The following is a 12,764-nucleotide window of genomic DNA, read 5'->3' as shown; positions in this document are numbered from 1 at the left end:
CAGGGTCACAGTTTCCGAGACGCACATCCGGCATAGTTAGCGACGTCGTTGCGTGTGACACCTACGAGCGACTCCAAACGATTGCAAGTAGGTTGAAAATTGTTGATCGTTGACGCGTCGTTTAGTTTCAAAATATTGTTCGTCGTTTGGATCGCAGCAGACATATTGGTACGTGTGACACCCTGCCAACGACGAACAACATCCACACGACCGCCTTGGACAAACAATATATCGCTGATCGCTGTTGCGTCGTTGGTGAGATGTGTACGTGTGACCGCTAATAAACGACCTATGTGCGATCTCGGCAAATCGTAACAACAATCTGGGCGTGTCACATCGTTTCAGAATCGTCAGATAAATTGTAGCGTGTAACGCCGCCTTTAGAGTATACAGACTGTGCAATGGATTACCACAAAAGACAAATATAGCTTTTCCAGCACCCTGGGCAAGAATTCTATTTCGCACCTACCACCACATGTGGTTTGAGTAGTCGTCCTATGACCGCACATTCATGTGCTCTTTACTTACAGTCATGTGCCGACGAGAACCAGTAAGCATAGCTGAATCCTGACAGTGGGTATATTACACGCAGTCAGTTCTCTGCATGATGCAGTGATTAATTTTATAATTAAAGGGCTTGTCCAGGTTTGTGATGAAAGTCTGCAGTCTCCCAAGATGACTGTAGGCTTCTGGATTCTCAGCATGCTCACTGCATTTAAAAAAAATGAAAAAAGTTCAAATAACCCCCTTTTACCCCATTGAAAAAACAATAACAAAACATTAAAAAAAACCACAAACATTTGATATTGCTTTTTACAGAAATGCCCGATCTATCAAAATATAGAATCAATTATTCTGATAGCGAGGGCGTACATTTTTTGTCACCACACCTTTGCATTAAAAAGCAAAAAATACCTGGAAGAGCTGGGAGGGGACCATCATTAGACAATTGGTGTGTATCGTATGGAGATGTAGGCGACACAATAACACTATAGCAGGAACATAATTGTGGAACGGTTCACACTCATTTCTATACTTTGTTTGTGATACTGTCTTTTCTTTTCTTTTTTTTTTCGCACGGTTTACAGATGCAATGATGAACAAATCAATCTCATGTACGCTGTTGTTTATTATTTGACCATGCAATTGCTTTATTTTCTGTTTATGTTTAAAAATGTGAACTAAAAAGGTTTTTTTATATAAAAAAAAAAATGCAATAACAAGCGATGAAAACATTGCATCAATGCAAAAATAGTGTAATTAATAACACCAGCTCAAGACACAAAAAACAAGCCTGCACTGAGCTCCAGATGCCGAAAAATAAGAACACTACAAGTCTCGGAATATGGAGACTTTTTTTTTTTTTTAAGTCTGAATTTTTTTTCACCACTTAGATAAAAGTAAAACTATACATGTTTGGTATCTGCAAACTCGTACTGACCTGAGGAATCATAGTAGCAGGTCACCTTTATCGTATAGTGAATATGGTACATAAAAAACAATTGTGCAATTGCAGGGGTTTTTTGCAATTTCATTGCACTCTGATTTTTTTTTCCCATTTTCCAGTACAATACGGGGCAGAATGATTGGTGTCATTCAAAAGTAGAACTCGTTTTGCAAAAAACAAGACTTCATATGGCTATATTGATGAAAAAATAAAAGCATTATAGCTCGACAAAGGGGAGGAAAAACTGAAAATCACCGTGGGGAGGGGGGAGTGAAGGGGTTAAGACCTTCTGGTGTTAAGGGTGGTTGGTGGGTAATTTAAAGATCCAAAAGATTCTCTATTAATTAGTTTTTTTATATCAGTTGGAATAATTGTCTGATATTTGATCTAATATAGCTAATTTCAGACATTCAGGATTTTTCTGGTGAGTGTGTAAAAAATGTCTGATTTAATGCTCCTTTCTTAATATTCGATCTAGGTTTATTCATACTGATATGAATGGATGAGATTGTTCGCTCCACATATTGTAGTCACCAACTGCATTAGACTAGATAAATCACATATGAACTGTTGCAATTAAAGAACTTCCTGATGGGAAAAGACTTACCTGTGACATGATCTATCATCATCTAATATATAAAGCTGAATGTACTGTATGTATGTATGTCCGGGATTGGCATCTGCACAGTCGCAGCTACAGCCACAAAATTTTGCACACTCACACTTCTGGACCCCGGGAGCGTCATAGGCTATGTTTTTACAGTTATTCACCAAAAAACCTGCCTCCATTAAAGCGAATGGAGCTGGGAGCCACAGTGGTGCCAGAACTTCAGAAGAATGCGCAGCCACGCCCTTATATGGAATTTTGGCGTGTCACAATGCAGCCAGGGAAAGAGGCAGACACAGACAGGCTAAGAAACAGACAGACAGGGTAAGAGACAGACACAAAGAGACAGACAGACAAAGAGACAGACTGACAGGGAAAGAGAGAGAAAGGTTAAGAGACAGACACAGATAGGTAAAGAGACAGACACAGACAAATAGACAGAGACAGACAGGGAAAGTGACAGAGATAGACAAGGAAAGAGATAGACAGACAGACAGGGAAAGAGATTGAGACAGACAGGGAAAGAGACAGACAGATAAAGCGATAGAGAGAGACAAAGACAGAGAGAGACACAGAGAGATATATACAGAGGGGGGAGAGAAACAGAGAGACAGTTACTATCCCGGGCGTTAATATATTCTATTTATACATTCTATCCCGGGAATGTTAATGCATTCTATTTTGTTAACAGCAGTTATTAACCCCGGCGAAGTTGGGTAGTACAGCTAGTTAAATAATAAATTGGAGAAAGATGGTGGGGTTTTTTTCCCTGCAAAGGAGTTTTCACTATATTTGGGTTTATTTCTTTTTACTTACACAATTGTCTCATAGACCGCTCTCCATTACTAACCTCGGGCTTGATGACAACTGTGATTTTTTTTTGTTTGTTTATTAAATCACTGCTGTCATTAACCTCTTATATTTCGTCGATTACCACTGCTCCAGGGCAGTTGGGATGAGCTGGGTAAGCGCCCAATAACCATGTGCCTTCCCAGCCTGAGAATAACAGCCCTCATCTGTCTGCTTTATCTTGGCTGGGTATCAAAATTGGGGGTGACTGCATGCCGTTTTTAAAAATTATTTCACCTAACAAATAGTGATAAGCGACCACGACCATGCTTGTGTGCTCATTACCCGTAACGGACATTTGGATGCTCGAATAGGCTCAACTTGTGTACCATGTTCCCCTTTGACTTCCGTTATATTTGGTACATGAGTTTCACTCATCCGAGCATCTAAATATTCATTAAGGCTATGTGCCCACGCTGCGGAAAATGTGCGGATTTTGCCGCGAATTTCTCGCGGAAAAAATGCGGATTTTCCAGAAATCTGCAGCACAGCTACTCCCCAGCCATTTCTATGGCATTTGGAAAATGCTGTACCCACGCTGCGGATTTTTCCGCAGCAGAAATCGTACGGATTTTCATGCGGAAAAATCTGCAGCATGTCAATTATTGTTGCGGATTTTCGCGCGGATTTTGCCTATTCAATTGAATTAAAAAAAAAAAACGTAAAATCCGCGTCAAATCCGCATCAAATCCGCACCTATGAAAAGGTGCGGATTCCGGGGGAAAGCTGCGGATTTTGATGCAGAAAAATCCGCAGATACAGAGTCCCGTGGGCACATAGCCTAAGAGTACCAGGCACCCTAGCATGGTAGTGCTCGCTTATCACTAATTACCAGTACTGAGCACCCGAACATGGTAGTGCCCGCTCATCACTAATTACCAGTACTGAGCACCCGAGCATGGTAGTGCCCGCTCATCACTAATTACCAGTACAGAGCACCCGAGCATGGTAGTGCCCGCTCATCACTAGTTACCAGTACAGAGCACCTGAGCATGGTAGTGCCCGCTCATCACTAGTTACCAGTACTGAGCACCCGAGTATGGTAGTGCCCGCTCATCACTAGTTACCAGTACTGAGCACCCGAGCATGGTAGTGCCCGCTCATTACTAGTTACCAGTACAGAGCACCTGAGCATGGTAGTGCCCGCTCATCACTAGTTACCAGTACTGAGCACCCGAGCATGGTAGTGCCCGCTCATCACTAGTTACCAGTACTGAGCACTCGAGCATGGTAGTGCCCGCTCATCACTAGTTACCAGTACAGAGCACCCGAGCATGGTAGTGCCCGCTCATCACTAGTTACCAGTACTGAGCACCCGAGCATGGTAGTGCCCGCTCATCACTAGTTACCAGTACTGAGCACCCGAGCATGGTAGTGCCCGCTCATCACTAGTTACCAGTACTGAGCACCCGAGCATGGTAGTGCTCGCTCATCACTAGTTACAAGTACTGAGCACCCGAGCATGGCAGTGCCCGCTCATCACTAGTTACCAGTACTGAGCACCCGAGCATGGTAGTGCCTGCTCATCACTAGTTACCAGTACTGAGCACCCGAGCATGGTAGTGCCCGCTCATCACTAGTTACCAGTACTGAGCACCTGAGCATGGTAGTGCCCGCTCATCACTAGTTACCAGTACTGAGCACCTGAGCATGGTAGTGCCCGCTCATCACTAGTTACCAGTACTGAGCACCCGAGCATGGTAGTGCTCGCTCATCACTAGTTACAAGTACTGAGCACCCGAGCATGGCAGTGCCCGCTCATCACTAGTTACCAGTACTGAGCACCAGAGCATGGTAGTGCCCGCTCATCACTAGTTACCAGTACTGAGCACCCGAGCATGGTAGTGCCCGCTCATCACTAGTTACCAGTACTGAGCACCAGAGCATGGTAGTGCCCGCTCATCACTAGTTACCAGTACTGAGCACCCGAGCATGGTAGTGCCCGCTCATCACTAGTTACCAGTATTGAGCACCCGAGCATGGTAGTGCCCGCTCATCACTACCAACGATCAATCATTGTTCTTGAAATAGTCTGTTTTGATCAATTGTAGAATAAAGTGCATGGTCACATTTAGATAGCGTTCACTTTTTAGCACCATGAGTTTGGTTTTGTTCTGAATCTTCTGAGCTCCTTTGGGCTGATTTGTACCTCGGCTCCGAAGAGGAAAATAAGAGTTATAACTTTTCAGACCAAGTTCATTGACAGTTTCTCAGTTGACTCTTTCTGCAGCAAGGACTGGACAGTGCAGCACAAAGGCTGTAGAAGGCAAATAGTGCAAACATTTTCACAAAACTCTTTTGCAAAAATCATTTTTAGCCAAAAATGCATTTAAAGGGAATGAGCTGCACAAAGACTATTTGGACAGGTGGGTCCCCAATAGCTTCACCCCGATCACTGTCCTGATTTTACCAATCTTTGTGTTACATATATAGGTAAAGACCTATCACTCAAAGGGAGCAGACGCCGGGGACCTTCCTGTCTGACTGGACTCCTTTGTGGCTCGGTCCTTGGGACATTTTGAGCTTGTGCCTGTAGCATGTATCAGCTGTCAGGTTTCCTGTAAGTATTAAAAAGAAAAAAAGTGCCCTGGAAGGTGTCCATAACCTTAAAGGGAAAGTGGAAAAGGACTTTCAACAAAAACCAAAAAAAAAGTTTGTAAAAGAATTTGTAATGAGTGATTCCACAGCCGTTGAGTAGCAGTGATTGAGCCGCCTTCTATGTATAGCTGTGATCCAGTCCGGGCCGTGGTTCCTGGAGTTCATCCGAAGTACAGCTCCGCATGGGATCAGAAGATACACAAATACGTGCAAAACCCAGAGATTGAATAGACTGTTTATTTTACTCCACTTCTGGATATTATCTATCTGAGTAAAATGACAGACACGGATCCTTCTTCAAGGAGCAGCGTTTTCCTCGCAAGCAATAAAGTCACTTGGCAGAGTCGTTACAGTCAAAATCCCGGAGTGAGAAAATCTGTTTAGTTCCGTCATGTTATGTCTGAAGTCACTATACTGCGACGGATACGACGCTGATGAGGAAGCGCTGGGTGGTGCAAGTCGTCGTTCCTTTCTGGCACCACCACTGGACAAGCCTTCCCTAATTCTGTACCCCACAGAAAATGGTAAATAATCCCCTCCTGCATAGACTATGTTCTAGCAATGCCGCTGTTGCGGTCCTGGTGGGTGATATGGCATTTTTGTATTACATGACCACTGCAGCCAATCAGAGGCAGCAATTCAATATCCCATCATAGTGGACTTAAAGGGGTATTCCAATCTCCAAGATCCTATCCCACTATATAGTTGGAGTAATAATAATATTAGTAAATACCTCTAAATAGAAATGTAGTATAGTTCTCCTGATATAGCCATGTCTCTTACCTCATGTGCAGGGCATTGCAGCTTAGGTATCCTTGATTACATCCACTCATATAGTGACAGTTGTTTGTGGTTGTAGCCATGGATACCTAAGTTGCAATGCCCTGCACATGAGGTAAGAGACATGGTTATTTCAGGAGAACTATACTACAATTAATATTATTACACCTACTACATATTCAGATAGGATCCTGGAGATGCGAATAACCCTTTATGGGCCACCGCCGTTGATTAGGGTGGCTCATGTGTCAACAGCAACCAAACAGCAGTGCAGAAGGTGAGTATTCACTATTTTTTTTTTCTAAGGGGCACTGGCTTGGTTAAGCAGGGGTGTCCAATAGTGGACAAACCCTTTAAGCAGCGATCACTAATATAGGCACACTATTAGACCATGCTTTGTCATAGCCCCATAAATAGTACCTCATGGAAGACCTAGGGACCTTTTTTGGACCCCCAATTGCTATAGGATCTCACTGACACGTCACAATCGCACCTTAAAACTGATGGAGTCCCTTTTGTCTGCTAAACCCTTTGGATGCATTTTGTGTTGACTGTTGCATCTAAGGGGGTTGAAGAGCTGAGATTAGCAGTTTCTCTGGTACCCGGTGTAAAGCGCCACGACCACCCATAAAGATCATATGAGAACGGCTTCTGCACCGTGATGTGAATGGGGTTAAATTAGCAACCGGTAAAATAAATCAGAATTACATTTAATAATGATCTTTATTTTTATTTATATAGCGCTAACATCAGGAACACTGTCCCCATTGGGGCTCACAATCTAAATTCCCTATCTGTATGTCTTTGGAGTTTGGGAGGAAACCCACACAAACACGGGGAGAACATACAAACTCCTGAACTCAGGACCCCAGCGTTGCAAGACTGCAGTGCTAACCACCGAGCCACTACAAGACTGCAGTGCTAACCACCGAGCCACCCAAATTTAACTCCTGGGGCTTCTACTCTTCCTAGCATCACACTTGGATGGTTTCACAAACTTGTCTGAGAAGACGTTCCTGTTACATCCTATTACGTCTCACTTTGTGAGGTGGATCCTTGAAGTCCTTTGTCCAACCGAACAGACACGGACAGCAGGGGCTAGTTCAGCAGAGCAACCCAGAAAAAGGGAGCTGAAGTAGCAGGATAGCGACTGATGTAGCAGAGTTGTAGTTCTCGAGAGAGCTTGGATAGACTCAGCGTGATAAACCAGTGTATTTCAGCTGAATTGCAAAAGATCCTGAGGCAGAGGTGATGCGACAAACATGGCAGAATCGGGTCAGCTATGTAGAAGAGCCAGGTTTGCAGCAGAGTTAACAAGTGCAAAGCTGGAACAGCAATGTAGCAGGGCTGGGTTTATCAAAGAGAAATTGACTGTACCTAATAATTAGATGGGAACAAACTTAACTATCTGAATTCATAGAATGTTAAAGTCTGAAGGGACCTCCAGGGTCCTCGTGTCCAACCCCCGCTCAATGACAGAGTCACTAAATCTCAGACAAATGTCTGTCCAGCCTCTGCATGGAGAATCGAAAATGATCGAGTAGATCAATGTCAAAGGAACACGTCATGTTGTTGAGCTGTCATCGATGGTGAATAAGGCACTGACCTTGGACAAGTCTTCATTTTCAGAATTTCAGGTGTTTTTTTTAATATGTCCATACAATATGGATTTTTTTTTTCGGACTTTTAGAATTACTATACTGTATTGAGCTGTACAACTAAAGTGTTCCAGAATTAGACAAACATTGACACTTTCTCCCTGAAGTAGTAGAAAGGGTTAAGGGTTAATTGCCGCGCTGCTGTGCAACAAAGATGAATGCTGGATTTTCAATATGTGACAATTGTACACGTTTCGGAGTGACCTCCTTCATCAGGATCATCCTATGTCAATGTGGTGATGCTGATGAAGGAGGTTACTTCAAAACACGTAAAAAAAAGTCACATATTGAAGATCCAGCATTCATCTTTATTGCACAGCAGCGCGGCAATTAACCCTTTCCACTTACTATCACAAAGTATCCTTGATACTGGAGCCGCAGCAGTTGCCTCTACAAAATTCTTCCAAGTGATTGTGATACAACCCCCCCTCCTGGTGAGCAAGACGATAATCGCAGGTTGACCGCATCTCACAGATAAAACCTTAACTTGCGCTGTTTTCTTCTATCCATCACTTTCTCCTCTAAACAGCGCCACCGCCGTTCACTGGTCATTTGTGGTATTGCAGTACTGTCCTATTGACTTTAATGGAGTTGAGCTGCAATATCAGACTAGAAAACCAGGTCTGCTTTCTTCCATGGGTCCAATCTTGGAAAAGAGGCAAATACATTTTGAAAAGATGGGGCTGATCGGCAATGTCAGCCCCACCTTTTCTACACTGTATAATTTTAAATTTATTTTTAATATTTTTCCATTGTTGCCACCCTACAATCCTCGGAGCGGAGTCGTTCCACGCTATAGAATGTTTATCTAACCTTGTAACACATCGCCGGAGTATCACAGTATATCTATTTATTATAATTAATTTGGCATTATGCAATGCTGGAGCCGGCTGCTTTGTAATTAGTACATCATGTTTAATTAATAACCAGAGTAATACGGAGTGTAATTGAGGAGATGTAAAGTGATAGTCCATTCAGACACTTTCAATATGTTGCTTTATTTATCCTGCACATTCCTGGAGGGGTTTTAAGCTCATGGGCTACTAAGGCAACAAACATCATTCCAATGAAAATCCCGGCAAATCCGAGCGGAGCTGTCAGGAATGAGGAATAAAAAATACAAAGATTAATTTGCAGCTTTGCTGTAATGCAGTTGTCGGCAACCTGTGGCTTTACAGCGGCTGTCACACTCCAAATCCCAAATAACCTGACAGTAAAAGGATCATTTTACTATAATCCCCATCAGCTTCTGCAACGATGAGAGTTATAGTACTACATGAACGTTATTATCTTCTTATATATGTGCATTATGTCACTTACCCCTCACCTGCTCCTCGTGCCTAAAGAAAGCAATAGACATCGGATGAGCGGGGCCCAGATAACGCTACACAACTAATCACAAAGACTTCTTTTCTCTTTACCTACGTATAAACAGTGCCCCCATAGCCACAGTCTGTGTCTTGTATTGCAGGATAGCTCAAATTATGTGACAGCTGCAATACCGAATGCCGCCTATGGACAAGAGTGGCGCTATTTCAGGCAAGAGCAGAACCTTTTTCTGTACCCTATGGACAAGAGTGGCGCTATTTCAGGCAAGAGCAGAACCTGTTTCGTTACCCAATTTATGAGACATAAGGACCAAGCTCACAATAGCGTTTGTATTATGCTTCCCCAAAAATAAGACACTGTCTTATATTATATTTTTTTTCCCCTGAAAAATGCGCTAAAGCTTATTTTATGGGTAGGGCTCATTTTGGGGGAACATGGGTTAAAGGTAAGTTTAACTTTAACCCCCCCCACACCCCCAAAAAAAAAGGTAGACACCCCCCATCCCCAGGAGAATCATACTTACTAGACCCTGGACCTCTGCGTCGCTCCCAGGTCCTCAGTGGCCGCTCCCTGCAGGTCCGGGTCTTCTCCACAGCAGTCCTCCCCTGCATTCGCCCGGCCAGCACTCACACACACATGCACATCAGTTGATACTGCACTGCATCCGGCAGACAAGGAGCCCTGGGACGCCTGTGAGTATGAGGATCTGCGATGGGGTGTATCGAGGACCTGTGGTGGAACACGGTCCTCGATGCGTCCCACCACAGGTCCTCGATGCGTCCCACCACAGATCCTCGATGCGTCCCACCACAGGTCCTCGATGCGTCCCACCACAGGTCCTCGATGCGTCCCACCACAGGTCTTCGTTGCGTCCCACCACAGGTCTTCGTTGCGTCCCACCACAGGTCTTCGATGCGTCCCACCACAGGTCCTCAATGCGTCCCACCACAGGTGCTCGATGCGTCCCACCACAGGTCTTCGATGCGTTCCACCACCGGTCCTCGATGCGTCCCACCACAGGTCTTCGATGCGTCCCACCACAGGTCTTCGATGCGTCCCACCACAGGTGCTCGATGCGTCCCACCACAGGTCCTCGATGCGTCCCACCACAGGTCCTCGATGCGTCCCACCACAGGTCTTCGATGCGTCCCACCACAGGTGCTCGATGCGTCCCACCACAGGTCCTCGATGCGTCCCACCACAGGTCCTCGATGCGTCCCACCACAGGTCTTCGATGCGTCCCACCACAGGTCTTCGATGCGTCCCACCACAGGTCTTCGATGCGTCCCACCACAGGTGTTCGATGCGTCCCACCACAGGTCCTCGATGCGTCCCACCACAGGTCCTCGATGCGTCCCACCACAGGTCCTCGATGCGTTCCACCACAGGTCCTCGCTTTCCAAAGCGTCCCAGGTCACCAGAGCAGTACGGTATACCGGTGTGTGTTCGTTACACCGCAGGCCCTCTCGTTTCATAGCATCCTGTTCGGGGTCTGGTGAGTACGATTGCGGGGTCTGTCTTCTCTATTTTGGGGGTGTCTGCTTTCTATAATGAAGTGTCCTGCAGTATTTTTTACCTTTTTTTTTAGCTGCATGGACATTTTATCGTTGGACCGCAACTAGGGCTTATCTTCGGGATAGGGCTTATATTTAAGCCTTACACCGAAAAGGCCGAAAATTCCTAGTAGGGCTTAGATTTGTGAAAACAGTAGTTTAATGCACCACTTCTGAGCAATCTCCTGTAATTTATAATTATAGCTGCTTATTAAAGGGCTTTCACATTTTATCGGAATTGCATTTTGTTCGATGGAGTCCCTAAAATTAAGAGTCACAGGTTTTCGCATTGCAGTGACCCCCAGTCATCTGCAGAGACACATAGTAATAACTGTTTATAGTGCCCCCACAGGAGTAATGAAGTATTACACCGTATCCATTTATGAATAGTCATCCTATGTAATGCACCGTCGTGCCAAGCCTCACAGAGTCGCTGCTGTCCACTGCTACTAATGGACGTCGAGCTGTATTTTTGAATGGAGTGAGGGCAGCCCCGTTTTTGGTCGAGTTGGACAGAAGGTTTCCGCCAGTGACTGCAGATCACGCTCCCTCCAGGTTCCCGGATCCCGTTATCCGCACACTTCCAATCAGAGCGGTTTTGACACTTCAGGGAAAATCTTTTGTGCAAAACTCTTCAAGTTTAAAAAACAAGAGCAATACAAGTGGAGGGGCTTAAAGGGGAGGCCTTTGTTATAGAAACACATTGAGTTTTGATTTTGGACAATAGTGTTTCTCAAATTTCTTCCAAAAACCTGCACCCCATCTGTGATCTCAATACAATCGCCTTTTATTTCCCTCAGCTCACTTGGTAAAGGGAAGGCAGATGCCAAGGACTGGGCCTGAATGTTAATGATTAGGTTTTACCTGGGACAAAGCGTCTCTTAGGTTTATGTAAAACTACAAAAGATGCTCAGACTCCGCTGGAGAATATCACTTACACCAGTGTAAGACGCGGACGCCGCGCAAGGGGTGCGCGGAGCTCAGACGTAAAGACGCTAATATGTGACTTCCCAAATTCCAATATCTGCTGATACATTGTGTCAGAGCAAAATAACATATCGGCAACGTGTTCTATAGCAGTGTACAGGGAAGCAGTAAACCTATAAAGTAACAGTGACACCTTTAAGAAAAAAACACTATGGCCCCAATTTTACAAAGTTGGGGGGTTTTTTGCCTGAATTGCAGAGAAAAAAAATGTTTCAATTGTGGCAAAATATTTTTGTAAACTCAAACACAAAAACGTTATGACTTTTGGTGTTTTGATGCCAGCCCTGTCCAGCCCCCCTAAAATGGAGAAAAGTGGATGCAGCTTAGCGGGGAGGAAGCGTAGATGAGAGCAGCATACCCGCATGGAAAAAAAAAAGCACTTCAGCCCTTGAATTTAGTACTTAAAGTGGCGCAAGGTGACCGAAGGATGCGCCAGGTTCTGTGAAGGATGCACCAGATTCATTGAGTGATGCGCCAGCTTCATTGAGGGGTGCACCAAATTCACTGAAGCATGTGCCAGATGAGGGATGTGCCAGATTCTGTGAAGGATGCGCCAGATTCAGTTAAGGATGTGTCACAGGCGGAGGGGCCGCGCTCGCTACGCTCGGGTCTGCGGCTGCTGCTGCTGCTGCTCGGTGGCTCAAGCGGTGGGCCGGACCTGGGGATTCGAGCAGCGCTCCTCGCCCACGAGTGAAAAGGGGTGGTTTGATTTGGGAGATAGTTCGTGACGCCACCCACGGGTCGTGGTGATGATGGGCACCACCGCTGCTGGTGACGGGGATTCCCGGGAGCGATGGTAGGGAGCAGCTAGGATGTTGTCCCCTCCGTGGGTAGGGGTTGGTGATCCCGGGGCCCGGTGGTGTAACGGGGAGGCTGGATGGCTGGGGTGCAGGGTTGCAGGGGCAGTGCGGCGCGGTGCCGGATGGCACTGTGGTACTCACTCAGACACAGATGCA

This window comes from Anomaloglossus baeobatrachus, chromosome 8, assembly GCF_048569485.1.
Source record: "Anomaloglossus baeobatrachus isolate aAnoBae1 chromosome 8, aAnoBae1.hap1, whole genome shotgun sequence".
Lineage (NCBI taxonomy): Eukaryota > Metazoa > Chordata > Amphibia > Anura > Aromobatidae > Anomaloglossus > Anomaloglossus baeobatrachus.
Note: the sequence above shows the minus strand (reverse complement) of the source record.